At 48.8% G+C, this 27950-nt stretch overlaps 1 protein-coding gene across 4 annotated transcripts in view; it reads left to right on the top strand.

The window, feature by feature from the left end:
- The first annotated feature begins 8485 nt into the window (after positions 1 to 8485).
- The window catches only part of LOC122548536 (retinoic acid receptor RXR-alpha-A), a 106557-nt gene continuing 87092 nt past the window's right edge, over positions 8486 to 27950 (top strand). For 2 of the 4 annotated variants that reach the window (XM_087998134.1, XM_087998141.1), the window contains exon 1: positions 8486 to 8605. The gene's annotated coding sequence lies outside the window, so the exon portion shown is untranslated. Of the gene's footprint in view, positions 8606 to 9846; positions 9866 to 27950 lie in introns of those variants that run through there. The other 2 variants (XM_087998138.1, XM_087998135.1) reach the window with 2 other exon arrangements.

The following is a 27950-nucleotide window of genomic DNA, read 5'->3' on the forward strand; positions in this document are numbered from 1 at the left end:
ACAGCAAGTTGAGGAGCAGGAAAATCGACATTTCAGGTGTAATCCCTTCATCAGGAATGAGCCTCCCTGATGAAAGTCTTATGCCCGAAATGTTGATTCTCCTGCTCTTTGGATGCTGCCTAACCTGCTGTGCTTTTTTAGCAACACATTCTCCCCGTATCTGCGACGTTTCCTCCCACAGTCCAAAGATGTGAAGGTTAGGTGAATTGGCCAAACTAAGTTGTCCATAATATTCAGGGATGTGTAGGTTAGGTGCATTAGTCATGGGTAAATGTAGGGTAACAGGGTAGGGGAATGGGTCTGGGTGGGTTACTTTTCAGAGGGTCAGTGTGGATTTGTTGGGCCAAATGGCCTGTCTCCACACTATAGGGATTCCTGTTTATATCTGTCTGCCTGGTTAACAGCCCCAATCAGCGAACTCATATTCTGTGAGATCCAACTAGCTGACCGTATTATAATGACTGCAGGGGGCATTACTGAGGGAGAGCACCATTGTCTGCAGCCTGGAAAATGCCCTTCAGCACATTGACTCTATCTCAGTCAAAACAACCACCTAACTATTCTCATCCCATTTTCCAGCACTTGGCCCATAGTCTTATACACTTTGGCATCACAAGTGCAAATTCAAATAATTTTTTCATGTAATGACTTTTTTTGCCTCTCCCAACCTTTCAGATACTGAGTCCCAGACTCCCATCATCCTCTGAATAAGTTTTTATTTGTATCCCTCTAAATCTAAATCTCCAGCCCCTTCCCTTCAATCCATGCCACCTGGTCATTGACCCTTCATCAAGGGGACACGTTCCTTGCTGCCTACCTATCTGTGCCCTTCACCATTTTCTCCATCTCAGTCCTGTCCCCTCTCAGTCTCCTCTGCTCCAAAGAATACAACCCTAACCTGCCCATTGCTGGAACTCTTCAGCCCAGACACCACCCTGCCAAATCTCCCCTGCACCATCTCCAGTGAAGTCACATCCCTCTTATCACAATACTCTAGTTGTCGCTTAACCAATGTTTTACTCAGTTCCACCCAACCTCCCTGTTCTGAAACTCTGGGGCTTGACCAATAAAGGCAGGTCTCCCACCAGCCTCCTTGACCACGGTATCCGCCCCCGAGAACCCTCTGACCCTCTGTACTTCCCAGGGTGCTACTGTTTATCATGATTCCTTTGCCTTGTTTGTCCTGCCCAAGTGTATCACCCTCACACTTATCCAGATTGAATTCCATTTGTCACTGATCAGTCCATCTGACCAGCCTGTCTACATCCTCCTGTAATGTAAGGCTATCCTCAGCACTGACCCTCTCACAGTCCGGCACTCCCTCAGCGCTGACTCTTTGACAGTGCAGCACTCCCTCAGCACTGACCCTCCGACAGTGCGGCACTCCCTCAGCACTGACCCTCTGACAGTGCAGCACTCCCTCAGCACTGACCCTCCGATAGTGCAGCACTCCCTCAGCGCTGACTCTTTGACAGTGCAGCACTCCCTCAGCACTGACCCTCCGACAGTGCGGCACTCCCTCAGCACTGACCCTCTGACAGTGCAGCACTCCCTCAGCACTGACCCTCCGATAGTGCGGCACTCCCTCAGCGCTGACTCTTTGACAGTGCAACACTCCCTCAGCACTGACCCTCCGATAGTGCGGCACTCCCTCAGCACTGACTCTTTAACAGTGCAGCACTCCCTCAGCACTGACCCTCCGATAGTGCGGCACTCCCTCAGCACTGACCCTCCGATAGTGCGCACTCCCTCAGCACTGACCCTCCGATAGTGCGCACTCCCTCAGCGCTGACTCTTTGACAGTGCGGTGCTCCCCCAACCACTGACCCTCCGACAATGCGGCAGTCCCTCAGCACTGACACTCCGACAGTGCGGCACTCCCTCAGCATTGACCCTCTGACAATGTGGCACTCCCTCAGCACTGACCCTCCGACAGTACGGCGCTCCCTCAGCACTGACCTTCTGATAGTGCGGCACTCCTTCAGCACTGACCCTCTGACAGTGCAGCACTCCCTCAGCACTGACCTTCTGATAGTGCGGCACTCCCTCAGCACTGACCCTCTGACAGTACAGCACTCCCTCAGCACTGACCCTCTGACAGTACAGCACTGCCTCAGCACTGACCCTCTGATAGTGCGGCACTACCTCAGCACTGACCCTTTGATTACATTCTCAAGTGTATGGAGTGTAGATTAAATTTACAACCTTCTGACTGAGCTGAGAGTGCACAGTGCAGTCAGTTGAGTGAGAGCACGTCTCTGTGACACACTGTTAGGCAGAGAGCAGACTGTAGCAGGACACTGGGCAGTGTAATCACTCAGCCTCCCAGGGAATGGTCCCTGCCTGTTGGGGCAATGTGAATCTGATTCCTTCCTGTGCTGGGGATCGGTGAAAAGTGGCCTGTGTTGTGTCAGTCCCTGTCAATGAACAGTGTGAGGAGGAATACAAGTCAGATAAAATGTTAAACACTAATGATTTGTTGAAACATTACCCAGGGTGAGACTTGGTTTAAAATCTTTAAACAACATTTGTCAGAAGATGAAAAGGAAAGCTGGTAAACTTTGCAAAACAAAACCTGTCATTGTTTTGCAATAAATGTGAAATTAAAATCAAAAGTTGGAGTTTTTGTATTGAGGAACGGTTTTGTGCTGTTAGTCTGACAGTCCCTCGGGTCACTGATGAGATTAATGTGTCACTTAGGGCCTTGTGAAAGGAGCTGGGAGATGAGTGGGGAGCTGCTGAATGCAATTCTGCTCAACATTCAGTCAAACCTGGCCATGGAACGATCTGAATATAAGGATGAGACTTTCAGAAGTGAGGTATTGTAGGTTTTGGAGTTGCACTCGATCATTGAGCACAGGGTGAATGGGACTTGCTACTGCTCAGGACACAGGCTGCAGAGTATTGGCTAAACCCTATGGAGAATGGCAGCTGGGAGACTGTGGTCAGAAGGTGGCTTATTTTTAAGCCTTTTGAATGCAAAAATTCTGGACGAAGCTGATTAAAGCTGGGGTAGAAGTGACTTGTACAAGAAGGATGAATTGCACCTGAATTGGAAGGGGACTAATATACTGGCAGGGAGATTTGTTACAATACTCAGGAGGATTTAAACTAGTAAGGTTGGATGGGGGGGGGGGTGGTTTTGTGGGACCCAGGGGGATAGTGAGGAAAGAGATCAACCTGAGACTGGTACAACTGGGGAAGGAATGAGTCAAACGGTCAGGGCAGGCAGGGACAAAGCAGAGAACAAGGTAGGACTGATAAATTAAACTGCATTTACTTCAATGCAAGAGGCCTAACAGGGAAGGCAGATGAACTCAGGGCATGGTTAGGAACACAATTGTACTCCACGACCACCTGATGAAGGGGCAGCGCTCCGAAAGCTTGTGCTTCCAATTAAACCTGTTGGACTATAATCTGGTGTTGTGTGATTTTTAACTTTGTCCACCCCAGTCCAACACCCATCTCCAAATCAGTGTGTTAATGTGTGTAATCCCTATGCAAGTATGTTAATGAGTGTGTTATAGAGTCATAGAGTCATAGAGATGTACAGCATGGAAACAGACCCTTCGGTCCAACCCGTCCATGCTGACCAGATATCCCAACCCAATCTAGTCCCACCTGCCAGCACCCGGCCCATATCCCTCCAAACCCTTCCTATTCATATACCCATCCAAATGCCTCTTAAATGTTGCAATGGTACCAGCCTCCACCACATCCTCTGGCAGCTCATTCCATACACATACCACCCTCTGTGTGAAAAAGTTGCCCTTTAGGTCTCTTTTATATCTTTCCCCTCTCACCCTAAACCTATGCCCTCTAGTTCTGGACTCCCCGATCCCAGGGAAAAGACTTGGCCTATTTATCCTATCCATGCCCCTCATAATTTTGTAAACCTCTATAAGGTCACCCCTCAGCCTCCGACGCTCCAGGGAAAACAGCCCCAGCCTGTTCAGCCTCCCCCTATAGCTCAGATCCTCCAACCCTGGCAACATCCTTGTAAATCTTTTCTGAACCCTTTCAAGTTTCACAACATTGTTCCTATGCAAGTGCTGCTTGACAGTCAGCAACCATTACCATGAAAAACAAACCAAAGAACTGCAGATGCTGGAAATCAGAGACAAAACTGCTGGAAAAACTCAGCAGGTCAAGCAACGCCTGTGGGAAGATAAAGCAAAGTCAACATTTGGGTCCAGTCACCCTTCTACAGAACCACTACCATCACTTTACTGATGTGGAGGAGCTGGTGTTGGACTGGGGTGGACAAAGTCAGAAATCACATGAAACCAGGTTATAGTCTAACTGGTTTATTTGCAATCACAAGCTTTCAGAGCGCTGCTCCTTGGTTAGGTGAAGTGAAGAGAAACATTCAGGCACAGAATTTATAGGTAGAGAGATCAAAAGATTGTACAAATGGTGTGAGTGGAGTGTCGACCCGCTGAATAATAAGTTGCTGTGGTTCTGTTCGCCGAGCTGGAAGTCTTTGTTGCAAACGTTTTGTCCCCTGTCTAGGTGACATCCTCAGTGCTTGGGAGCCTCCTGTGAAGCGCTTCTGTGGTGTTTCCTCCGGCATTTATAGTGGCCTGTCCCTGCCGCTTCCGGTTGTCAGTTTCAGCTGTCTGCTGTAGTGGCCGGTATATTGGGTCCAGGTCGATGTGTTTGTTGATGGAGTTTGTGGATGAGTGCCATGCTTCTAGGAATTGTGTTGCTGAAAATGTGTTGCTGGAAAAGCGCAGCAGGTCAGGCAGCATCCAAGGAGCAGGAGAATCGATGTTTAGGGCATAAGCCCTTCTTCAGGAAGCCCTTCTTCGGGCTTATGCCCGAAACGTCGATTCTCCTGTTCCTTGGATGCTGCCTGACTTGCTGTGCTTTTCCAGCAACACATTTTTAAGCTCTGATCTCCAGCATCTGCAGCCCTCACTTTCTCTCCAGTGAGAGTAAAGTGTCAACAGCTGAATAGCAAGTGAAGGGATGATTTATAATTCAATTAATTGAAGTACAGAAAATTACAAAATATTAAAAATGAGGGCGGCATGGTGGCCCAGTGGTTAGCACTGCTGCCTCACAGCATCAGGGTCCCAGGTTCGATTCCAGCCTCAGGCAACTGTCTATGTGGAGTTTGCACATTCTCCCCGTGTCTGCGTGGGTTTCCTCCGGGTGCTCCAGTTTCCTCCCACAATCCAAAGATGTGCAGGTTAGATGAATTGGCCATGCTAAATTGCCCGTAGTGTTAGGTGCATTAATCAGAGGGAAATGGATCTGGGTGGGTTACTCTTTGGAAAGTCGGTGTGGACTGGTTGGGCCAAAGGGCCTGTTTCCACACTGTAGGGAATCTAATCTAATGGCTGGAATTATATGATAGGTATGTGAGCCTTATGCTGGGAGTTTAACCAAAATAACAAATAATCTAAAACTGTACAAACTAATTGAGGAAAAGCGATCTTAACAGATTATCAAGACAATGCTGTCAAAACAGAACAGTAAGAAAGATTTTACAAATACAAAACAGTGTGGTGGGGTCACATGCAGCGTGACATGAACCCAGGATCCTGGTTGAGGCCGTCTTCATGGATATGGATCTTGGCTAGTAGTTTCTGCTTGGCGATTGTATGTTGCTGTGTATCTTGAAGGCCACCTTGAAGGACACTTATCCAAAGATCAGAGGTTGAATATCCTTGACTGCTGGAGTGCTCACTGATTAGGAGGGAACATTCCTGTCTGGCGATTGCTGCGCGGTGTCAAAAAGTGTGGTGCTGGAAAAACACAGCCGGTCAGACAGCATCCAAGCAGCAGGAGAGTCGGCATTTAGACCATAAGCTCTTCATCACATTCCTGATGAAGAGCTTATGCTTGAAACATCAACTCTCCTGCTCCTCGGATACTGCCTGACCGGCTGTGTTTTTCCAGCACCACACTCTCGACTCTGAGCTCCAGCACCTGCCGTCCTCACTTCCTCTTGATTGTTGTGTGGTGTCCATTTGTCCTTTGCAGTAGTGTCTGCATGGGTCTGGATTAGTGGTGCTGGAAAAGCACAGCAGTTCAAGCAGCATCCGAGGAGCAGGAAAATCGACGTTTCGGGCAAGAGCCCTTCATCAGAAAAACAGGCAAAGAGCCTGAAGGTTGGAGAGATAAATGAGAGGGGGGTGGGGATGGGGAGAGAGTAGCATAGAGTACAATAGGTGAGTGGGGGAGGGGATGGAGGTGATAGGTCGGGGGCGGGAGGAGGGTGGAGTGGATAGGTGGAAAAGAAGATAGGCAGGTAGGACAAGTCATGAGGACAGTGCTGAGCTGGAAGTTTGGAACTAGGGTGAGGTGGGGGAAGGGGAAATGAGGAAACTGCTGGAGTCCACATTGATGCCCTGGGGTTGAAGTGTTCCGAGGCGGAAGATGAGGCGTTCTTCCTCCAGGGGTCTGGTGGTGAGGGAGCGGCGGTGAAGGAGGCCCAGGACCTCCATGTCCTCAGCAGAATGGGAGGGGGAGTTGAAATGTTGGGCCACGGGGCGGTTTGGTTGATTGGTGCGTGTGTCCCGGAGATGTTCCCTAAAGCACTCTGCTAGGAGGCGTCCAGTCTCCCCAATGTAGAGGAGACCGCATCGGGAGCAACGGATACAGTTTCCTCATTTCCCCTTCCCCCACCTCACCCTAGTTCCAAACTCCCAGCTCAGCACTGTCCCCATGACTTGTCCTACCTGCCTATCTTCTTTTCCACCTATCCACTCCACCCTCCTCCCGCCCCAGAGCTATGACCTTCATCCCCTCCCCCACTCACCTATTGTACTCCATTCTGGATCAGTGGTGCTGGAAGAGCACAGCAATTCAGGCAGCATCCGATGAGCAGCAAAAGCCCTTCATCAGGAATATTGTATTCCATGCTACTCTCTCCCCACCCCCACCCTCCTCTAGCTTATCTCTCCACCCTTCAGGCTCTCTGACTGTATTCCTGATGAAGGGCTTTTGCCTGAAACATCGATTTTCCTGCTCCTCGGATGTTGCCTGACCTGCCGTGCTTTTCCAGCACCACTAATCCAGAATCTGGTTTCCAGCATCTGCAGTCATTGTTTTTACCGTAGTGTCTGCACGGTCTCGCCAATATAACATACCTCGGGGCATTCTTGCCTGCGGTGTGTAAGATAGACAACATTGGCCGAGTCACATGAGTAACTACATGGTGTGGTGTTCCTATGTGTGATGCTGGGCTCTTCCATCATTGAAGATGGGGATATTTCTGGAACCTTCTTCTCCAGTGAGTCGTTTAATTGACCATCACCATTCACAGTTAGACGTGGCAGGACTGCAAAGCTAAGATCTGATCCGTTGGTTGTGGGATCACTTAGCTCTGTCTGTCACTTACTGCTTATGCTGTTTGGTAGTTTCACCACATTGACTCCTCACCTTCAGGTAAACCTGGTGCTGCTCCTGGCATACCCCCCTGCACTCTCCATTGAACCAGGGCTGATCCTCTGGTCTGATGGTTAATGGTTGGGGGATATGCCGGGCCATGAGGTTACAGATTGTGCTGGAGTACAGTTCTGCTGCTGCTGCTGATAGCCCACAGCGCCTCATGGATGCCCAATCTGGAGTTACTAGATTTGTTCAAAACCTGTTCTATTTAGTCACGATTCGGAGATGCCGGTGTTGGACTGGGGTGGACAAAGTTAAAAATCACACAACACCAGGTTATAGTCTAACAGGTTTAATTGGAAGCACACTAGCTTTCGGAGCGTCGCTCCTTCCCTCCACAACCACCTGATGAAGGAGCATCGCTCCGAAAGCTAGTGCTTCCAATTAAACCTGTTGGACTATAACCTGGTGTTGTGTGATTTTTGACTTTGTTCTATTTAGTACAGTGATAGTGGCACACTGTGTTTCATGTGTTTCAAGGGGCAAGGGGTGATTTTTGTAGAAGGGGCTGGTTTCTGTTTTGGTAAGGTAAAATTAGATTCCCTACAGTGTGGAAACAGGCCATTTGACCCAACAAGTCCGCACCGACCCTCCGAAGAGTAACCCACCCAGACCCATTCCCCTACCATACGTTTACTCCTGACTAATGGACCTAACACTATGGGACAATTTAGCATGGCCAATTCACCCTAACCTGCACATTTTTAGACTGTGGGAGGAAACCCGCACAGACACAGGGAAGAATGTGCAAACTCCACACAGAGTCGCCTGAGGCTGGAATCGAACCTGGGTCCCTGGTGCTGTGAGGGAGCAGTGCTAACCACTGAGCTGCCCTGAAGGGGTGGTTTTTGTATTTGAGGGGGTAAGGAATGGTTTCTGTTCTGGGGGATATTGGAATGGGTTCTTTCCTGGGATGTAAAGGGTGGTTTCTGTTCTGGGAAGGGTGGGGTGTTCCAGGCTGGGGGTGTGTTGAGCTCTCAGTGTTTCGGGCTGCCCGTGTTGTAAATGATCGACCACATCGAGAGAGCGAGTGTCTCTCCGCCTCCTCCCGGGAGGAGGGAAGTCAGTGAGTGAGTGAGGGAGAGGGTGAGGCGGCTCAGTCCCGGGAGGGAGGCTCGGAGCAGGCACCGGTACCGGGAGCAGGAGCTGGCGGAGGGGGAGCGGTGTGTACTCGGGCATTCTCCGGAGAATGTGACCGCCTGAGGTATGAGGGTCCCTGTCTGAGGAATGAGGGTCCCTGTCTGAGGAATGAGGGTCCCTGTCTGAGGAATGAGGGTCCCTGTCTGAGGTATGAGGGTCCCTGCCTGAGGAATGAGGGTCCCTGTCTGAGGAATGAGGGTCCCTGTCTGAGGAATGAGGGTCCCCTCCTGAGGAATGAGGGTCCCTGCCTGAGGTATGAGGGTCCCTGCCTGAGGAATGAGGGTCCCTGTCTGAGGAATGAGGGTCCCTGTCTGAGGAATGAGGGTCCCTGTCTGAGGTATGAGGGTCCCTGCCTGAGGAATGAGGGTCCCTGTCTGAGGAATGAGGGTCCCTGTCTGAGGAATGAGGGTCCCCTCCTGAGGAATGAGGGTCCCTGTCTGAGGAATGAGGGTCCCTGTCTGAGGAATGAGGGTCCCCTCCTGAGGAATGAGGGTCCCTGTCTGAGGAATGAGGGTCCCTGTCTGAGGAATGAGGGTCCCTGTCTGAGGAATGAGGGTCCCTGTCTGAGGTATGAGGGTCCCTGCCTGAGGAATGAGGGTCCCTGCCTGAAGAATGAGGGTCCCTGCCTGAGGAATGAGGGTCCCTGCCTGAAGAATGAGGGTCCCCTCCTGAGGAATGAGGGTCCCTGTCTGAGGAATGAGGGTCCCTGTCTGAGGAATGAGGGTCCCCTCCTGAGGTATGAGGGTCCCTGTCTGAGGAATGAGGGTCCCTGTCTGAGGAATGAGGGTCCCTGTCTGAGGGATGAGGGTCCCTGCCTGAGGAATGAGGGTCCCTGCCTGAGGAATGAGGGTCCCTGTCTGAGGAATGAGGGTCCCTGCCTGAGGTATGAGGGTCCCTGCCTGAGGAATGAGGGTCCCTGCCTGAGGAATGAGGGTCCCTGCCTGAGGTATGAGGGTCCCTGTCTGAGGAATGAGGGTCCCTGCCTGAGGTATGAGGGTCCCTGCCTGAGGAATGAGGGTCCCTGCCTGAGGTATGAGGGTCCCTGCCTGAGGTATGAGGGTCCCTGCCTGAGGAATGAGGGTCCCTGCCTGAGGAATGAGGGTCCCTGCCTGAGGTATGAGGGTCCCTGCCTGAGGAATGAGGGTCCCTGCCTGAGGAATGAGGGTCCCCTCCTGAGGGATGAGGGTCCCCTCCTGAGGGATGAGGGTCCCTGTCTGAGGAATGAGGGTCTCTGCCTGAGGTATGAGGGTCCCTGTCTGAGGTATGAGGGTCCCTGCCTGAGGTATGAGGGTCCCTGCCTGAGGAATGAGGGTCCCTGCCTGAGGTATGAGGGTCCCTGCCTGAGGAATGAGGGTCCCTGCCTGAGGTATGAGGGTCCCTGCCTGAGGAATGAGGGTCCCTACCTGAGGAATGAGGGTCCCCTCCTGAGGGATGAGGGTCCCCTCCTGAGGGATGAGGGTCCCTGCCTGAGGAATGAGGGTCCCTGCCTGAGGTATGAGGGTCCCTGCCTGAGGAATGAGGGTCCCCTCCTGAGGGATGAGGGTCCCCTCCTGAGGGATGAGGGTCCCTGCCTGAGGGATGAGGGTCCCTGCCTGAGGGATGAGGGTCCCCTCCTGAGGTATGAGGGTCCCTGCCTGAGGAATGAGGGTCCCCTCCTGAGGTATGAGGGTCCCTGCCTGAGGAATGAGGGTCCCCTCCTGAGGAATGAGGGTCCCCTCCTGAGGAATGAGGGTCCCCTCCTGAGGGATGAGGGTCCCTGCCTGAGGGATGAGGGTCCCTGCCTGAGGAATGAGGGTCCCTGCCTGAGGTATGAGGGTCCCTGTCTGAGGGAGGTCCCAGGGACACACAGCTCTCTCTGGGCTTCACTGCTTTCGGGGAGAGTGTGTGTCTCTGAGTGTTTCTGCCCTCTCGGCTAGCACTGAATGTTCTGGAAGTTTCTTTTACTCTCTGTGTTTGTCCTGATTGCTCAATCTGAACCTTTCGTAAAAGCCTGAGCTCGGCAAAAAAAACCCTAACTCCCAGCTGCTGGCAGTCGGAGCCGGGGGAGAGCTGCAGTAACTTTCCTCTTTTTGCTGTCTGTTCAGCTCACTGGTGTCCCTGTCCCCACAGTAATGGGTGTAAAAATAACTGCTGGATTCAGGAGTGGAGGAGGCTTCCGTCTTTAACTGATTTCACATTCATGGCAAAGAGAGATCATGTCACCTTTCAAATACACACATGCAGCTTGGTGGATTTTAACCCGTTACTTGCTGCCTGAGATTAGTGTCTTGGTGCTTAGGGTAGCTTTCAGGTTGTAATAAAACAGAAACTGCTGGAGAAACTCAGCAGGTCGGTCAGAATCTGTGGAAAGCAAAACAGAGTTAATGTTTCCTGTCGGTGTGACTCTCATTCAGAAAGTTCAAAGTGTATCTACAGTACTTGTTTGCAGAGAACTTGGCATGAACAGTTTGGAAAATGTTACTGAAGTGTTTACATTGCTCCTGGTTGTGAGTGAGCAGTGTCTCTGGGTGAATCTCCCTGTTCAGTTTGTGTGGGTGAGATTGTCATTAACGCAAGGTTATAGTCCAATGGGTTTATTTGGAAGCACTAGCTTTCAGAGCGCTGCTCCTTCATCAGGTGTTATCATTAACACCTGCAGGTGTGGAGATGGACACTGTCACAACAGGGAGATGGTGTCCACTGAATCTATTACTTTTGATGTCGTTACTTTAGAACTGACTATTGCTCTCAGACAGTGTCCGAACATTCAAGGTGCAGGAAAGTGGAACACATGTACGTCACATTCTATTTTTGACTCGATGGGCCGAATGGCTGTTTAATGTATGATTCTTTGACACTGTGCAAATCTATAAACAGAAAACATTTGAGAATTATATTCAGTTTGTAATGTTAACAGCGGCCCTCTGACTGCAGACCTCAAAATCTCCAACAATGGTTTGTTTTTAATTTCAGATTTCTAGCACCTGCAGCATAAATTTATCTTTTATATCACACAGGAAAATCCCTGCTCTTCTCCCAAAAGGAGCTGTCACTCTGTGATTACCCAGTTAGAACTCGGAGAGCTGGGCAAGATGAGATGTATTTTTCCCCTGTCTGACTTTACTCTGTGCTCAGGTCAATGCAAAGGAAACAGGGTCCTAACAGCTTGGGGTCACATCAGGCACATTTGTTTAGGTTCTAATTTGTTGGTGTTAACATGTATTGTATAGGCAAAAGTGAGGACTGCAGATGCTGGAAACCAAAGTTTAGATTAGAGTGGTGCTGGAAAAGCACAGCAGGTCAGGCAGCATCTGAAGAGCAGGAAAATCGACATTTCGGGGAAAAGCCCTTCATCAGGAATTGTATAGGTCTGTCTGCCTGTTGATATTGACAGCAGTGGATAGGTTACATTGTTGGACATTTATCATAAATACTGTAAATGTTAAAGCCTGGTCCCTGTCAGTCTCTCACTCGCACCCTCACTCTCTCATGCTCACTCACACTCACTCTCTCACTCACTCGGTCTCTCTCTGTGCTGACAGAGATGGACTAAGGAAGTGAATGGAGAAAGTGAGGACTGCAGATGCTGGCGATCAGAGCTGAAAATGTGTTGCTGGAAAAGCGCAGCAGGTCAGGCAGCATCCAAGGAGCAGGAGAATCGACGTTTCGGCATTCCTGAAGAAGGGCATGTGCCCGAAACGTCGAATCTTCTGTTCCCTGGATGCTGCCTGACCTGCTGTGCTGTTCCAGCAATAAAGTTTCAGCTTTGATCTCCAGCGTCTGCAGACCTCACTTTCTCCACAAGTAGAACATAGCAATGTCAGAAAAGAGGATCAGAGGATGACAGAAAGCGACAGGGAGAAATAAACAGAATACACCAATAATCAAGACAAGCAATTACAATGATAACAAAATGTCAAAATGAAAGGCTCAAAATCTGAACATATATAATACTCATAATGAAGTGAATAAATTGACTGTATGTTGAAGTAAGTATATTCAATCTGATGCTCATTTTGGAGAGACAGTTGCGGAATGATAAGGATCGAGGCCTGAATATTGAGGAGTATATGACATTCAAGAAGAATAGGATAAAAAGTGGAGGGGTCACACTGTTAAATCAAGGATAGGTCTAGTGCAATCTTTAGTTGGCCTTAGTTGAGGAGAACAGGATGTGGATCAGTTTGGCTGGGGATGAAGAATATGATGGGAAAGAAGTCATTAGTGGGAGTAATTTACAGGCTTCCTAACAGTAACCACAATGTAGGACAAAATATGTAAGCAGAAATATTGGAACTGACTAAAGAGCAGGTGATATCAGCCCTGATGAAGGGCTCTTGCCCGAAACGTCGATTCTCCTGCTCCTTGAATGCTGTCTGACCTGCCATGCTTTTCCAGCACTTGACTGCAGAGATCTCTAGCATCTGCAATCCTCACTTTCTCCGAGCAGGTGATATTATCCTTGGCATTGTGTAATGTGATGGGATTAATTACTGAGAGAAGGCACTTCTCCATAGCAGTAACGAGAATATTATTGGAAAGGAGAAGGGTGGGTCTAAGACAGGTGTTTCAAGGTTAATTGTGGACACGAAAGCTGAGCCAGCTAAAGGGAACTGACTTTACAGGTTAGGGATTGATCAATAGAGACACAATGGCAGATGTATAAGGGAATAATTTAGAATATACAGAGTAAGTACATTCCTACCACAAAGAAAAATTCTAAAGGGAGAACCTACCATCAGGACTTGAGCAAAGAAGTTTGGGAAAGCTTCAACTTTAAGGAAAAAGCATTTGATTGTAGAAAAATGTCTAGTAGATCAGATGACTGGTCAGGATATAAAGAATGGCAGAGAAAGAGTTAAGTGTTAGAGTGTGAGAGGAGCTAGCTAGAAATGTAAAAAATGGGTAGCAAGAGTTTCTGCAGGTACCTGCAAAGAAGAGTGAGAAAGGGAATTATTAGGAGATAATAGGGAGATGGTGGATAAAATGAACAAATATGTTTCTCTGTCTTCACTAGAGAATACAGAAAAATGATTCCAGAAATAGCTATAAACCAGGAGGGGGGGATAGAGAGAGGCACTGAGTGAACTTACAACCTGGACAGGAGTGGGACTGAGCAAATCAATGGAGCTATTGGCTGACAATTCTCTGGGTCCAGATGGATTTTATCCTTGGGCCTTAGAGATTGCTCATGAGGTAGTAGATGCCATGGAGATAAATTTTCCAAAATTCCCTCAATTCAGGAAACACTCCATCAGATTGTAAAGTAGCAAATGAAACCTCTCTGTTCAAAAGACAGAAAACGGGAAACTATAGGCAATTAGTTTGATATATTTCACCGAGAAGGTCTTACTCATTGTTGTGGTTCTGTTCGCCGAGCTGGAAATTTGTGGAGCAGATGTTTCGTCCCCTGTCTAGGTGACATCCTCAGTGCTTGAGTGCCTCCTGCTTGTCATCCACCAAAAATGGATACCCGCGCAATTTCATCAACAGATGCCTAAGGGAAAGACAACGGAACAAGGACATGCCACAACCCAAAGGACTAGCCACACTACCATACATCAGGAGCATTTCCGAACTGACAGCCAGACAACTGCGACCACTAGGACTTGTAACAGCACACAAACCAACAGCCACTCTCAGACAACAACTCACCAGAACGAAGGACCCGATACCCAGCATGAGCAAAACCAATGTAGTGTACAAAATCCCATGCAAGGACTGCACAAAACACTACATAGGACAAACAGGAAGACAGCTAACAATCCGTATCCATGAACACCAACTAGCCACGAAACGCCACGACCAGCTATCCTTAGTAGCCACACACGCAGATGACAAGCAACATGAGTTCGACTGGGACAACACTACTATTATAGGACAAGCCAAACAGAGAACAGCCGGGGAATTCCTAGAGGCGTGGCACTCATCCACAGATTCAATCAATAAGCACATCGACCTGGACCCAATATACCGACGACTGCAGCGGACAGCTGGAACTGACTCCGGAAGCGGCAGATTCAAACCACTACAAATGCCGGAGGAAATATCACAGAAGCGCTTCACAGGAGGCCCCCAAGCACTGAGGATGTCACCTAGACAGGGGACGAAATGTCTGCAACACAAATTCCCAGCTCGGCGAACAGAACCACAACAACGAGCACCCGAGCTACAAATCTTCTCACAAACTTTGAAGGTCTTACTCATTAAGAAGATAATGGCTTCACACTCAGAAAAATTCAAGGTAATCAGCCAGAGTCAGCATCGTTTTGTCAAAGGGAAATTATGTTTAACTGTTTCTTTGAGTTGTTTGAAGAGCAGTGTGCTGTTGATAAGGGGGAGTCTGTAGATGCACTGCAATTGGATTTCCAAAAGGCATTTGACAAGGTGCCATGTCAAAGGTCATTGTGGAAAATGAAAGCTCATGGTGTAGTGGGTCACACATTGGCTGCTTTAACAGATTATACAGACCAGACATAAATGTCAGCTCAGAGGTGAATTGATATTTGGAATGAACAAGTTGTCTTTAAGATGGACAGATTGGGCTTGTTTTTACAACAGTTAGTTCAGAAGAGTGAGGGGTGACTTGATTGAAGTCAATTGGATCCTGAATGGTCTCAGCAAGATGGATATGGAAAAGGTGCTTCCTTTTGTGGATCAGTCCTGAACTTGAGGTCACTGTTATAAACTTAGCTCTTTCAGGAAGATGCTGATTTTTTTGCTTTGCTGTTTTGGTTTCCCAATGATTTTGAATATAATGACTGTTCATTTTCAACTCAGCGTAAAGTGACAGTGGATCTATCCAATGACACTCCAAAAGTATCATTCAGTGAAGGTCAGTGGGGAAAAAAGAAGACTTGACAAAGACATTGAGCACAGTAAGAGTCAGTGTATGTGGGAGCTGTACCCCAGGGAGAGTCAGTGTATGTGGGAGCTGTACCCCATGGAGAGTCAGTGTGTGTGGGAGCTGTACCCCAGTGAGAGTCAGTGTGTGTGGGAGCTGTACCCCAGGGAGAGTCAGTGTGTGTGGGACTGGACCCCAGTGAGAGTCAGTGTGTGTGGGAGCTGGACCCCAGTGAGAGTCAGTGTGTGTGGGAGCTGTACCCCAGTGAGAGTCAGTGTGTGTGGGGGCCGTACCCCAGTGAGAGTCAGTGTGTGTGGGACTGTACCCCAGTGAGAGTCAGTGTGTGTGGGAGCTGTACCCCAGAGAGAGTCAGTGTGTGTGGGAGAAGGAAAGGAAGAAATGTATTAATGGAACAATCAGAAAAGTGCATGAGCAGTTGATATTAATGCTGTGTTGGGTAAAAATGTAAGGATTGAGTGTGAAACATTAAACAAGTCAGAGTTTCTGATTTCTCTTGTTTTTAGTAAATCTACATTGAGATCTGCAACCCATGCCTTAATGTCACATGGTGCTACCTAGTTGACCCAGATTTTCTCCCTCATTCTACATGAAAGTCATGTAATAAATTTACAAAAGCTTTTATGGGATTAATGAAACCCAACCTTACCTTATCAATGGCTTCATGACCCCTTCAGCACACTCTCTCTCTCTCTCTCTCTCTGGGTTTAAATACTAAAATATTCCCTTCCGTTGTAATGAATGTTTGGATAAGCATTCCCAGTGAGTGTAGCTGCTGCTGTGTGATTGTAATGTTCACCATGCACTGAACCTAGCACCAGGGAACTCCTCTTGTTCTGATACTGACAGGCTGCTTTCTGAGGAAATGGCACTCTCTACTCAGATCACCCAGCCCTCCCTCTCTCTGGTGTCTGTCTGATGATGAACCAGACAATATACAACCTTGACATCCTATTTCACTCTGAGCTTCCCATCACTAAATTTGTTTGTAATGTTGCCCATCTGTATCCCTGTTGGAGTTCCTCTGCTGATGAACTCTCACATATACTTTGTGACCTTTCATTCTGACCATTGCAATGCTCTCCTAACTGATCTCCCACATTCTACCCTCCATTGTTTTGAGCACTGTTCTCTGTGTCTTTATTTGTGTTCAATCTGGTTTACCCATGAGCCACTGGGTTCAGACCAACATTCCAACCTCTTAAGCATCTTCAATTTGACTCATAGAGTCATAGAGATGTACGACATGGAAACAGACCGTGTGGTCTATCTTGTCCATGCCGACCAAATATCCTAATTTAATCTAGTTCCATTTGTCAGCAATTGGCCCATATCCCTCTACACCCTTCCTATTCATATGCTCATCCAGATGCCTTTTAAGTGCTGTAGTTGTACCAGCCTCCATCACTTCCTCTGGCAGCTCATTCCACACACACACTACCCTTTGTGTGAAAAAGTTGCCCCTTAGGTCGCTTTTGTATCTTTCCCCTCTCACCCTAAACCTATGCCCTCTAGTTCTAGACTCCTCCCCAGAAAGGGTCTGACAGTCTGGCTGGTTAACAGTGGGTGATGCCGAGTTATCGGTGAGTCTTACCAGCAAGTTGTGGTTTAATACTTGTCAGCAATAGATTCAAGTTAGATACGATTACTAAGACTATCAGGAGCTGGGATAACACATCTGACCCCGTTGGAACCTCACGCGAGAATCCCTTATTCTCTGCTCAGGTCTGTGTGACAGCATCAGATTGGGTGGAACCTAATGCAACCTCCAACATTAACTCCCTCAGAACCATTACCTCACACGCTCACACGACGGGTACAGTTGCTGGGCTGTTTAGTTACTCAACATTTTTAAATAGAAAGATTGCAATTTCTGGGTGACCTAACTGTCATGGTCTAAACAAGCAATATCTGACCTGGGCCAGCCAGTAAAACATGATGAGGAAGCCCAGACCCAGTTCTAGATGAGACTGAACTGCTTCAGCCTTTCGAGTCTAGATTAGAGTGGTGCTGGAAAAGCACAGCAGGTCAGGCAGCATCAGAGGAGCAGGAAAATTGACATTTCGGGCATAAGCCCTTTATCAGAGACACTGCCTCTCCTGCCAGTGTGGAAGAAAGACTAACTTGCATTTATTTAGCACCTTGCATGCTTGCATATGCCAAACCACTTTACAGCCAATGATGGTCTTTTAAAATTAGTCTCTGTTATAATGTAGGAAACACAGCCAAACAGTGTACCACAAGATCCCACATCAGCACTGTGATAATAATCACAATCTCATTTTTAGTGGTGTTGGCTGAGGGATAAATATTGGTCAGGTCATGATGTAAACCTTCCTTTGCCCTTCTTTAAAATCACTCCATGGGAATCTCAAGTTTGCACATGAGGACAGAGCAGTGGCCATGTAACATCTTACCCAAAACACAGCACGTTCTGGCAGCCCTTCAGAGCAACATTGAGAGTCTGTCTTCAGTCTCAGAGTTGGCACTTGAATCAATAACCTTCTGATTCACAGTCTCCTCACTGAGCACCAACATCGATGACACTCTTATCTTTCCACAGAAGCTGTCAATGTTTGAACTTCTCAACCTCAGTCAATATTAACTAGTTCTCTCTCCACAGATGCTGTCTGACCCGCTGAGTATTTCCAACATTTTCTGTTTTAAATTCAGATTTCCATGTCTTAAAGTTTTGTTATATGCAGGATTTTGCCTCTGATCCCGACCTTTCTGAAGAACCTTTGTAAAGGTCTATTGGGGAAAGAAAGCCATGGTTCATTGATTCTAAACTGCTTTTTATAATCTTTATAATTGAAAACTCCAGATTTGAGTGACAACGTGAGGAACACCCAGATTTAAATGACAAACTCACTCCCCTCATTATGAAAGGTTATTTGCATAAAATGCCATATCACTTTGAACAAACTGGATGTATATATTGAGACAATGTGTTTCAAACGTTAACAACTGCTTGTCACACAGTGATTCCACATTCTGCATTGTCTCCAACTGGTTCACTGACAACATCAAACACTTACAGAGTAGAGATCCGGACCCAAAAATCCAGGGTAACACTCCAACTGCAGTTCAGAGGGAGTGCCGCACTGTCGGAGGGTCGGCGCTGAGGGAGTGCCGCACTGTCAGAGTGTTGGCGCTGAGGGAGTGCTGCACTGTCGGAGGGTCAGTGCTGAGGGAGTGCTGCACTGTCGGAGGGTCAGTGCTGAGGGAGTGCTGCACTGTCGGAGGGTCAGTGCTGAGGGAGTGCTGCACTGTCGGAGGGTCAGTGCTGAGGGAGTGCCGCACTGTCGGAGGGTCAGTGCTGAGGGAGTGCCGCACTGTCGGAGGGTCAGTGCTGAGGGAGTGCCGCACTGTCGGAGGGTCAGTGCTGAGGGAGTGCCGCACTGTCGGAGGGTCAGTGCTGAGGGAGTGCCGCACTGTCGGAGGGTCAGTGCTGAGGGAGTGCCGCACTGTCGGAGGGTCAGTGCTGAGGGAGTGCCGCACTGTCGGAGGGTCAGTGCTGAGGGAGTGCCGCACTGTCGGAGGGTCAGTGCTGAGGGAGTGCCGCACTGTCGGAGGGTCAGTGCTGAGGGAGTGCCGCACTGTCGGAGGGTCAGTGCTGAGGGAGTGCCGCACTGTCGGAGGGTCAGTGCTGAGGGAGTGCCGCACTGTCGGAGGGTCAGTGCTGAGGGAGTGCCGCACTGTCGGAGGGTCAGTGCTGAGGGAGTGCCGCACTGTCGGAGGGTCAGTGCTGAGGGAGTGCCGCACTGTCGGAGGGTCAGTGCTGAGGGAGTGCCGCACTGTCGGAGGGTCAGTGCTGAGGGAGTGCCGCACTGTCGGAGGGTCAGTGCTGAGGGAGTGCCGCACTGTCGGAGGGTCAGTGCTGAGGGAGTGCCGCACTGTCGGAGGGTCAGTGCTGAGGGAGTGCCGCACTGTCGGAGGGTCAGTGCTGAGGGAGTGCCGCACTGTCGGAGGGTCAGTGCTGAGGGAGTGCCGCACTGTCGGAGGGTCAGTGCTGAGGGAGTGCCGCACTGTCGGAGGGTCAGTGCTGAGGGAGTGCCGCACTGTCGGAGGGTCAGTGCTGAGGGAGTGCCGCACTGTCGGAGGGTCAGTGCTGAGGGAGTGCCGCACTGTCGGAGGGTCAGTGCTGAGGGAGTGCCGCACTGTCGGAGGGTCAGTGCTGAGGGAGTGCCGCACTGTCGGAGGGTCAGTGCTGAGGGAGTGCCGCACTGTCGGAGGGTCAGTGCTGAGGGAGTGCCGCACTGTCGGAGGGTCAGTGCTGAGGGAGTGCCGCACTGTCGGAGGGTCAGTGCTGAGGGAGTGCCGCACTGTCGGAGGGTCAGTGCTGAGGGAGTGCCGCACTGTCGGAGGGTCAGTGCTGAGGGAGTGCCGCACTGTCGGAGGGTCAGTGCTGAGGGAGTGCCGCACTGTCGGAGGGTCAGTGCTGAGGGAGTGCCGCACTGTCGGAGGGTCAGTGCTGAGGGAGTGCCGCACTGTCGGAGGGTCAGTGCTGAGGGAGTGCCGCACTGTCGGAGGGTCAGTGCTGAGGGAGTGCCGCACTGTCGGAGGGTCAGTGCTGAGGGAGTGCCGCACTGTCGGAGGGTCAGTGCTGAGGGAGTGCCGCACTGTCGGAGGGTCAGTGCTGAGGGAGTGCCGCACTGTCGGAGGGTCAGTGCTGAGGGAGTGCCGCACTGTCGGAGGGTCAGTGCTGAGGGAGTGCCGCACTGTCGGAGGGTCAGTGCCGAGGGAGTGCCGCACTGTCGGAGGGTCAGTGCCGAGGGAGTGCCGCACTGTCGGAGGGTCAGTGCCGAGGGAGTGCCGCACTGTCGGAGGGTCAGTGCCGAGGGAGTGCCGCACTGTCGGAGGGTCAGTGCCGAGGGAGTGCCGCACTGTCGGAGGGTCAGTGCCGAGGGAGTGCCGCACTGTCGGAGGGTCAGTGCCGAGGGAGTGCCGCACTGTCGGAGGGTCAGTGCCGAGGGAGTGCCGCACTGTCGGAGGGTCAGTGCCGAGGGAGTGCCGCACTGTCGGAGGGTCAGTGCCGGGGGAGTGCCGCACTGTCGGAGGGTCAGTGCCGGGGGAGTGCCGCACTGTCGGAGGGTCAGTGCCGGGGGAGTGCCGCACTGTCGGAGGGTCAGTGCCGAGGGAGTGCCGCACTGTCGGAGGGTCAGTGCCGAGGGAGTGCCGCACTGTCGGAGGGTCAGTGCCGAGGGAGTGCCGCACTGTCGGAGGGTCAGTGCCGAGGGAGTGCCGCACTGTCGGAGGGTCAGTGCCGAGGGAGTGCCGCACTGTCGGAGGGTCAGTGCCGAGGGAGTGCCGCACTGTCGGAGGGTCAGTGCTGAGGGAGTGGGCACTGTCGGAGCTGCTGTGTTTCAGATCTGTAACTATACCAAGATCCTGGCTCCACCACTACTGCCCTGCCCAACCTCTCGGGTGGATTTAAGAGCTTCCCAGATATTATTCCCTTCCACCTGAGATTGACGTTCACCTCTGAGACATCTATAAAGTTGAGGAAGTGTTTGTGGGATCTTCTTGCCTCTTTCAGTCTCAGTACAATACTCACTGTCATTGAGAAGGATTGCCTGTGAGTGAACTGTGTATCAAGATCAGGCTCAATGAAAGTTCATATGAAATGAATCCCTTTCTTTCCATGTCCCACTCCATGGCGAAGATCTCCCACAGCTGGATAACAATTCCTGAATCACTTCAGGAATCTGCTGCCGAAAGCTGGATGTGAAAGAGAGTTGGATTGGGTGTGTGAGATGTAAGGAAGTGTGGCTCAGTGTCTTATCCTGAATGATGACTGCTGGGAACACTCAGCAAACCCAGCAGCAAAGAGTCATAGAGATGGACAGCATGGAAACCCATCCATGCCGACCAGATATCCCAACCCAATCTAGTCCCACCGACCAGCACCTGGCCCATATCCCTCCAAACCCTTCCTATTCATATACCCATCCAAATGCCTCTTAAATGTTGCAATTATACCAGCCTCCACCACTTCCTCTGGCGGCTCATTCCATACACGTACCACCCTCTGCGTGAAAAAGTTGCCCCTTCAGTCTCTTTTATATCTTTCCCCTCTCACCCTAACCTATGCCCTCTAGTTCTGGACTCCCCGACCCCAGGGAAAAGACTTTGCCTATTTACCCTATCCATGCCCCTCATAATTTTGTAAACCTCTTCGCTTCTGTGGTGAGAGAAGCTGTGTGGGAGTACAAAGCACCCCCCATCCATGCAGCCTGAACATATTATAGGGAATGTCCCAGAACCAGGGGCCAGCAGGTGGCTGGGATGGTACGCTTCCCATTGAAATTAATGGGTTTGCTCCTACCCACGGTTTTGTGCTTTCGTGGTAGGTCCTGGAATGTATCCCCCCCTGTGTAGGGGGGGGGGCGGCAACTGTATATCAAACTGAGACTGCAGATCAACGTAAATATTCAGTCTGTTCTGTCCCCTGCCCCTCCCCACTGTCACACCAGCTGAGGAAAGTCTACATTTTCTCTTGTTTATCTAATTTTCCAACAGTTACAGGACTTTGTCCCTCTCGAGAAGATCCCTATTTGTTTTTGAGGGCCCTCCTTTTGGGTTGGTGAGTATTTGATCTGCAGCGTTTTTGCTGTGGTTTTGGGATGGAGACTGCTGGCTGGAACCAGTGTCACCACTTCCTGTTCCCACATGAACATCTCTCCATTAACACAGAGAACCGGCCAGACATATATATTTCTCATGCACGTACAGACGGTTTACTGCGCGAATACAAAGTAACAGTGAAGCATGAAAATAATTACACTTGATCTTGATAAAATGTGTTGATTGCACCAGCCTGATCTCGACCAACTCATACAGTCATAGTCACAGACATGTACAACATGGAAACTGACCCTTCAGTCCAACTTGTCCACGTCAACCAAATATCCTAAATTAATCTAGTCCCACTTGCCAGCACTTGGCCCAACTCCCTCTAAACCCCTCATAGATATCTTTTAAATGTTGCAATTGTACCAGCCTCCACCCTTCCTCTGACAGGTCATTCCATACATATACCACCCTCTGCATAAAAAAGTTGCCCCTTAGGTCCCTTTTATATCTTTCCCCTCTCACCCTAAACCTATGCCCTCTAATTCTGGACTCCCCCACCCCAGGGAAGAGACTTTGTCTATTTATCCTGTCCATTCCCCTCATGATTTGACAAACCTCTATAAGGTCACCCCTCAAGTCTCGAACACTCCAGGGAAAACAGCCCCAGCCTGTTCAACCTCCCACTGTAGCTCAAACCCTCCAACCCTGGCAACATCCTTGTAAATCTTTTAACATTCTTCCGATAGAAAGGAGACCAGAATTGCACACAATATTCCGAAAGTGGGCTAAATGTCCTGTACAGCCGCAACATGACCTCCCAACTCCTAGACTCAATACACTGACCAACAAAGGAAAGCATATCAAATGCCGGCTTCCCTATCCTATCTACCTGCGAATCCACTTTCAAGGAGCTATGAACCTACACTCCAAGGTCTCTCATTGTCCACAGGAACCAATAACATTCACTCACTGTCCCCATCAGTGATTACCCCAGTATTATACAGTGACAGACCTGTCCCCACCAGTACTGTACCCCAGTGTTATACAGTGACAGACCTGTCCCCACCAGTACTGTACCCCAGTGTTATACAGTCACAGACCTGTCCCCACCAGTACTGTACCCCAGTGTTATACAGTGACAGACCTGTCCCCACCGGTACTGTACCCCAGTGTTATACAGTGACAGACCTGTCCCCACCAGTACTGTACCCCAGTGTTATACAGTCACAGACCTGTCCCCACCAGTACTGTACCCCAGTGTTATACAGTCACAGACCTGTCCCCACCAGTACTGTACCCCAGTGTTATACAGTCACAGACCTGTCCCCACCAGTACTGTACCCCAGTGTTATACAGGGACAGACCTGTCCTCACCAGTACTGTACCCCAGTGTTACACACTGACAGACCTGTCCCCACCAGTACTGTACCCCAGTGTTATACACTGACAGACCTGTCCCCACCAGTACTGTACCCCAGTGTTATACAGTGACAGACCTGTCCCCACCAGTACTGTACCCCAGTGTTACACACTGACAGACCCGTCCCCACCAGTACTGTACCCCAGTGTTATACAGTGACAGACCTGTCCCCACCAGTACTGCACCCCAGTGTTATACAGTGACAGACCTGTCCCCACCAGTACTGCACCCCAGTGTTATATTGTCCTACAGTTTCATGGATCATATTCTTCAATTTCTTCTGCATTTCCTTCTCTGATATTTGAGTTGAAGTCAGAGCTGTATGGCTATGGTATGAGAGGGTAATGGGTGTGTGTTTGCTTTGGGTGTGTTTCTTTGAATTGTGTGAGGGTTAATGAAACTGTAGCATGTTGGGTTGTGGATTTACATGGGGTGGGTTGGTTGAGGTTGTGGCTGGGGGGGATTGGGGAGATGGACGAGTCACGTTCTGGAGGATCTGGTCGAGGTGCTGAGTTTTCTAAGGGTGTGAGCTGCTTGTTATGGACACTGATCCTGATGTTCTGAGTCACTGGTGTCCCCTGTGTGAACTCTGCCTTTCCTTGATCCGCTGCCTGCTTTTTGACTTCTCTTTTTGACGACAGTAGCATGGGTAGAGTCACGAGGCTGAGTGACTGTCTCTGTCCCTGATCACCCACCGCCATTCTGTCTCCCTGGGGGACGAGTTACTGCTGACACTCACCAGCTCTGTGCTCACTGTAAGGGGTTTTTCCATTCTCCCTCAAGGCTGAGGCCATTCGCTCCATCCCTTCGGCCCTTTCCCACCGCTTGTCTGACCAGCTGCACCCCAGCCTCTGTGATAACTGGGTTGAGTTTAAACTGAGAGCAGAGGGCCCTGCCCACGGGAATTGTCAGGGCGTGGGGGATGGGTGCAGGGTCTGGGCGTGGTGGGGGAGAAGGGGGCACAGTCCTGGGGGGGGACATAGCTGGGGTGTGGGAAACAGCCTGATAGGACGTGGTGGACACAGGGAATAGTTTCTCTCTAGATTCACAATTCAGACCCTCTAACACTTCTGATTAATTTTTAAAAAATATAAAACATGTATTAAGGTATCCTAGAGCACTGTTTATCGAGCAGTGTGCTATTTTTTGTATCTGCAGATTAGGTCATACAGCCACACAGCATACAAACAGGCCCTTCAGCCCAACATGTCTATGCTAGACAAAAAGCAACAAACTACATTAATCCCACTTACCTCGAGATCTATACCCTACTATCCCCTGGCATCTTAAGTACTTAACCAGCTGCTTCTTAAATGCTGTGTTATCTTGTATTATCTGTGACTTGAGTTGTTAGTTGGTCTTGAAGTATGTCTATTTTAATGCAAAAGGTATCAGGAAGAAGAGTGTTGAACTTAGAGCATGGATCAGTACTTGGAACTATGAGGTTGTGGCCGTTATGGAGACTTGGATATCATAGGGGCAGGAATAGTTGTTGGATGTACCAGGGTTTAGATGTTTTAAAAGGAATGGCCAGGGGAGGTGAAAGAGGTGGGGGTGTGGCATTGCTAATCAGGTATGGTATCACAGCTACAGAAAGAAAGGTTGTCGGGGACGGTTTGTCTACAGAGTCAGTATGGGTGGAAGTCAGAAACAGGAAAGGAGCGGTCACTTTATTGAGAGTTTTCTACAGGCCTCCCAATAGCAGCAGAGACATGGAGGAGCAGATTGGGAGGCAGATTTGGAAAGGTGCAGAAGTATCAAGGTTGTTGTTATGGGTGACTTTAACTTCCCTAATATTGATTGGAAACTCCTTAGTTCAAATAGTTTGGATGAAGCAGTTTTTGTTCAGTGTGTCCAGGAAGGGTTTCTGACTCAATATGTAGATTGGCTGACTAGAGGGAAGGCCATATGGGATTTGGTGCTTGGCAACGAACCATGCCAGGTGTCAGATTTCTTGGTGGGAGAGCATTTTGGTGATAGTGATCATAATTCTCTGACCTCCTCCAAAAACACTTGAAGCTCAATGCTGCATTAAACAACCCATTGCCATTGTAAACATTCGCCCCTCTGTTACTGCATTTGTGGTCTGTACCATCAGGTGCATGGGAACCTGCAGGTTCGACTCTAAATCATGGTTCATTCTGACTTGGACATATGCCACTCTTTCTTCTTTGTCACTGGGTTAAAATCTTAAAACTTGGTACTTGTGGAAGTATCATTATCATGTGGACTATAAAAGTATGTTGTTTCTTAAAGATGGCACAAACAAGCACTTAGATTAGATTAGATTAGATTAGATTACAGTGTGGAAACAGGCCCTTCGGCCCAACAAGTCCATACCGACCCGCCGAAGCGAAACCCACCCATACCCCTACATTTACCCCTTACCTAACACTATGGGCAATTTAGTATGGCCAATTCACCTAACCTGCACATCTTTGTGACTGTGGGAGGAAACCGGAGCACCCGGAGGAAACCCACGCAGACACAGGGAGAACGTGCAAACTCCACACAGTCAGTCGCCTGAGGCGGGAATTGAACCCGGATCTCTGGCGCTGTGAGGCAGCAGTGCTAACCACTGTGCCACCGTGCCGCCCACCGTTGGCTGTGTTTGGCAGAAGTTTTGCATATTTTGTGAAAATACTTTGTTCTTTCAAAAGTAAGAAAGGAAAAACAAATGAAATAAGTGGGCTTCTTTATTTACATACTTTGTGCACAATATTGGCAAGGTTTCTGCAAGAATTAAAGCTTAGAATGAAGGGAATGAAATTCTGAAGCCTCTTAAAGTTTGCTTATACAGTATCCCAGTATAATTTCAGATACATGTAGAAAAGTTTGTAAAATATTGCTAGTCAATAAAATTTCTTTGCTGTTTAAAATATCATTATTTCAGTTGATAGGAAAATATTTAATATTTCATGAGGTTTAAATTTATATTTTCTTTTACTTTGGGTTCTGCACAGCCACCATCAAAATCAAACACGTTTTACACAATGGATACATGACTTGTAATCTGTGTATTTGTGTGTTTGTCATTTAAACAGTATTGAGCTGATTTTAGTGAAAGATCAGATTACATTCGTTGTAACACTGTTTAGTCATTTACCTGTTTTAAGTTTGTATGAGATACCACTTGGTGGATGGAGATTTGATTAAATTGGCAATGATTTGTTTATTAAGATAGTTAACAAAATTAGTGCCAATTCTGACTAGTTGCCTTATTTTTTAAGAATATTTTGTTTGCAAATAAGTTGGCTGATTACAAAGTCAGTCAAATTTGTCAAAAACTGGGAATCATTAGAATTGATTTACAGAAAGTTAGCATTACAAAATTTAAATTATTTAAAATTCAGACAGTTTTGGGATATTCAAAAGGAATAAGCTCTTTATTCAATAATTGACCAAAATCATTGGGGAATCTTCAGAAACTCCCAGTTTGAGTATGCAGCCAGCAGCACCAACTGTAAGTCCAGTTCAGGGGGTATGGTATTACTGAGGTTGGCTTAACAACCTAGCCTGACCAACTTTGAACATTATAGTTCCAAAGGACATGATTACAGCAAAAGGAGCAATGTAGTTAATTTCTCAAGATTTGAACTGAGTCATGAAAGGAAGCTTTACATTTTGTTTATTTGTACCAGCAGAACAATATTGATTTTTGGCATATTCTGATTCTTTTTAAATCACATTTTGACAGAAGCTGACGATTTGATGGGCCAGGAAAGATAAATCAAGGAGATGATTTGAAAACTGAATTACTTCAGAATTACATTGAACTGGAAGTTTGCAAAATAAATTCTTGCAGAGGGGTGAAGATTGAACATGACATCCATTGCTAGTTGGAAGACAAATCCTAAGTGTAGGTTTTTTAAAAAATGTGTTCATAGAATATGGGTGTCATTGGCTAGGCTAGCATTTATTGACCATCTCAAATTATCCTTGAGAAAGTCACAATGAGCTGACTTCTTGAACCATTGTAGTCCATTCCCTGTGGAGACACCCACAGTGTTGTCATGGAATTGTATTTTGGCCCAGTGAGAATGAAGGAATGAATGGTGGTACAGTTTCAAGCCCAAATTGTGAGTGCCTCAGAAAGGAACTTGCATTATCTGCTGCCCCAGTCCTCCAAGGTGGCAGAGGCCACTGTAGAGGAGACTTGGTTATGGCTATGGTCGAGTTGTATTAAGCCAGAAACTCCCCTGATGATCTGGTGCTCTAAGTTCGAATCCTGCTATAGTAGATAGCGGAGTTTGAATTCATTAAAATAAAGGTCTGGAATTAAGAATCAACTGATGACCATGAAATTATTTGTCTTTCTAATGTCCTTCAGGGAAGTTAAACTGCCATCCTCACCTGGTCTGGCCTACATATGACTCCAGGCCCACAGCAATGTGGTTGACTCTTAGCTGCCCTCTGAAATGGTCTAGCAAGCCACTTAGTTGTACACAGCGGCCACTGTCATTGATGGATTTGGGTACCAATCATGTGGGCTTCTTTATTCCATCAACCTTCTTACCAATAGTGGTCAAGCTTCAGGGAGACCGATCATGAGTTACTGCAGAGTTCCAAGCC

This window comes from Chiloscyllium plagiosum, unplaced genomic scaffold, assembly GCF_037043375.1.
Source record: "Chiloscyllium plagiosum isolate Xiang-an unplaced genomic scaffold, Cpla_swu_hap1 HiC_scaffold_21, whole genome shotgun sequence".
Taxonomy (NCBI): domain Eukaryota; kingdom Metazoa; phylum Chordata; class Chondrichthyes; order Orectolobiformes; family Hemiscylliidae; genus Chiloscyllium; species Chiloscyllium plagiosum.